The 3,583-nt window shown below is 43.4% G+C and overlaps 1 long non-coding RNA gene across 1 annotated transcript; it reads left to right on the plus strand.

Moving 5' to 3' along the window:
• On the plus strand, positions 1 to 1,336 carry LOC122054039. Its single transcript, XR_006132530.1, has 3 exons — positions 1 to 496; positions 573 to 731; positions 822 to 1,336. It is a non-coding gene; the product is annotated as an uncharacterized LOC122054039 (long non-coding RNA).
• The last annotated feature ends 2,247 nt before the right edge of the window (positions 1,337 to 3,583 follow it).

Below are 3,583 nucleotides of genomic sequence, written 5' to 3' on the forward strand. Positions count from 1 at the left end.
GGGGATCAATTTCAGGTACAAATAAGGCCTATTTGGGACACCCGTTTAGGTGAGGAAATGTTTATAATTATAAATCATTTTCTTTCCTTTAATTATCTTCCCAAACGCCGTTTCCCCCAAACTCGAAGCCGATCCTTCCTCCTCTCCTTCCTTCCCCGACCTCCCTTCCTTCTCCGATCTCCCTCGCAGACGAGCGACGATTGGCGATTCCTCCTTCCCTTCTCGGTGTCGCCGGCGCAAAGCAACCACCGAAGCTTTAGGAGGGAGCTAGTTGCTGATCCTCCGTCTTCTCCCTCTCGATTTCTCTCTCCCGAACGATCCGACGCGACCCCGACGTCGATGTTTCCTCGACAACCTCGGCCTCACTGCGTCGCCTGAGGATTGTCGTCCGAATCTTGAAGGTGCTGGCGCTGTCCAAGCCTTCCCTGGTGGAGTGATCTCCTTCTCGGCCATTGTTGCGCTCGATTTGGTGGGATCTGATCTAGGGCACAGCGAGGTTCGAATCGCATCGCTCCCAGCCGGTTATTCCCTTGTTCTTCTCTATGATTTGTTCGTTGGAATTTGATCTGCAGCTCCACACTTGCTGGATCAGATCGGAACAACACCATTGGAGGCAATCGATCAAGGAGGAGGCATTGGATTAGCATATTGGTGGATTTTCTTCTATGTCGATCACTACTCTCTTTCCAGCTGCTGTTTAGGTTTTGGCTAAAGGATTGGGGTCTATTAAGGTGAGTAATGTCTCTGTTTGTTAGGGGTTTCAATAATTCTTTGCTGTACAATTGAGTTCTAGATTGATCCTTGGAGGAATGGTTGGGTAGGGTTTTTGTAGTTCCTGGACAGTGGGTATCCTTTATAGCTTCTTGGCAGTGAGTTGTAGGGTTGCCGAGCTACTGGAATTGCTGTCATACTTCAAGGTTAGTGCTTTTCTAGTGTTGTACTTGGGTATCCTATTCGTATGATGCTAAATTGGAGTTTCTATGGGTTGTGAGACTTTGTTCTGCTTAGATTTATGAGTAGTGTGATGTAGGATTGATTCTTGATGTTAGTTGTTGATACATAGATTAAATGATGGTGATAAATGGATTAAATGGTTATAATTTGGAATTTGATTATGATAAGTTGATTTGTGATGGTTATTTGGTGAAGGATTTATGTAAATGGATACATGATCATTATTGGTATGTGTTGAATTGATGGGGGTTTGTATTAAGTTGAAATTTGTGGATATGATGATTAGATGATGTAGATTGTTATGTGATCGTTCTTGAGATCATCGGATTGATTGTTGGTTGGATTATCGGATGTGGTGGTTTGGTTAGTTGTTGAGGATTGAAGTGAGGGATTGTGGATTTAGTTAAACTTAATTGGATTAAGGGATTAGGTTAATTATTTCGATTAGGGGTTTCCCTAATTAGATTGGGAAGTTTTATTTAGCTATTTACTACCTGGGTAATTAGCTAAATATATTATGATCGCAGGTCTCGATCGGACGAGCGCCCTGACGTGGAGTATTCGACGCGATCGGCGATAAAAGTGTATTTCTTCCTCGCTCTACGTAGATTTTATCGAGCTTAAGGTACGGTTTCTCAGATGGTTTAGGACGCTTTATCTTATATCGTGTTCGTCATGCTTCCCGCTGATACCGACGTCAATCTCGCGACATCCATTCGATTCTTATGCTCTACACTGATTATCTATACCGTATTGTACATACGAGTACGTACGGTGGATTACCGCCGGTGGTATTCATACGAGGCTCATCCCATCCGTACGCCGTATACCGTCCCGATGACTGGAGTCAGTCGATCAGACGTCCTGGTTTATACCCGTGTTCATGGTTTTTACCGGAGGATACATGCTGATCATACACTGGGTCGCAGAGGTGTCCGCTGAGGTTATCGAGATTTTCGTGACCACGACGCAGTAGTTATATACGTATGTTCGGGTGATATATGAGGTATCACACGATTATACCACGTGGGACACTTAGTGGATTTGTAGTGGTACGGACGACGACGGTGTCCGTATCACGATTATATATATATATCATCACGCATCAGTTACATCATAATCGACTCGCCTCTCAGAACAGAGGGTCACATTACCTTTATAAGCCCATCCATCTCCAATACGAGTGGTAGTTCAAGGAGAGCTAGTCCGCCGGCTACACACAACGCCAGTTGTCGTCAACCCGACCACTCCGGAGTAGTGAGTCTGAGGGTACGGTCGAGGGCTAGGACGAGCGGTCGTGACCCTTAGCGTGGTTATATAACTACTTACCGATCATTCGCTTGCCGCCTATAATGTTCGCTTCCTGAGGCTAGTACGGTTTGTCATAACCCAAGCCTCCACCATACAGGGTCGTGTGTCTGCGAGGCGACCACGAGCACGACGACATCGACATTCACGCAGGCATCTGAGATATATGCACACGCCAGAGATACTAATCGCACGGTTCGTGGTACGTCGCATCTGTTTGCGATACGATCACAGATATGAAACGCCGCATACGCCATTTATTTTACGTATCATAGTCAGATTATATCAGCACACGCGGGTGTCCGCTGCGATCCAGAGGTTACCGATCTCGCATCTCAGCCGATTTCGATCGTACGATTTACCATTACGCCAAGAAGGGTCAGCAGACGCCGCTATGACATATCGTTATTACGCCTGTATGCGTCGATGCATCACATAAGATGATCACGTTTTGCTTCCCTATCGAGATCAGATACTGATTCCACGCTTGCTTACGACCACGACTATCATTTCTATTACCCACGAGTTACCTATACTCACCACCGCACGATACATGCTTTCGTAGTCAGACGGTCGGTCGCCGAGTATCCGTCTCACGTCCTACGCCACATCCCAAGACCGCTTATTTTCAGATATTCTTTATTATTGTATCAGATTACAGATACCAATGGCTATCCTACGGTTTCGTGTCAGATTAGGTTTGCGCACGCATTTATTGTATTTATTTGCATGCTGGCTTTCCTTCGCTTTTCCACAGAGTTGCAAACACCAGTCGTTTTATATATAATCATGCTGGTCGATTGTTTATCCACCGCTGGTCGTTATTATAATCGTGGTCAGTATATAAATATTCCAAACGACGCCATGATTATTAGAATGATGCTCGATTGTCACCAAGATCGGGAGGTACGATTTTGTTCTACAGACCTTTCGTATGACACCTATAATATTTTAAATCAACCGTTTTCCATTCGGGTCATTATCTAAGATGTGTTTACCGCCATAGTGTTTTTATTTCTTTTGTATTTTCCATTCAATTTTTAAGTAAGTCTTTAGGTATTTATGTTGATAAATATAATTTCCTTCATTTGTTTGTTTGATTGTAATCCTAAGAAATAAGTTAATTTTCCTACTAAGCTCATTTCAAATTCTTTTTCCATTAGATTAATAAATTCTTCTAAAAATTCGAAATTTGTTGAACCAAATATTATATCATCTACGATATTTGGGCAATAAATACGTCTGATTTAATGATTTAACAAACAAGGTTGGTCAATTTATCCCACTAGGTGGGGAAGGCTAATTATAAGGGAAGCCAAAC

The sequence above is a fragment of the Zingiber officinale genome, chromosome 3A, assembly GCF_018446385.1.
Source record: "Zingiber officinale cultivar Zhangliang chromosome 3A, Zo_v1.1, whole genome shotgun sequence".
Lineage (NCBI taxonomy): Eukaryota > Viridiplantae > Streptophyta > Magnoliopsida > Zingiberales > Zingiberaceae > Zingiber > Zingiber officinale.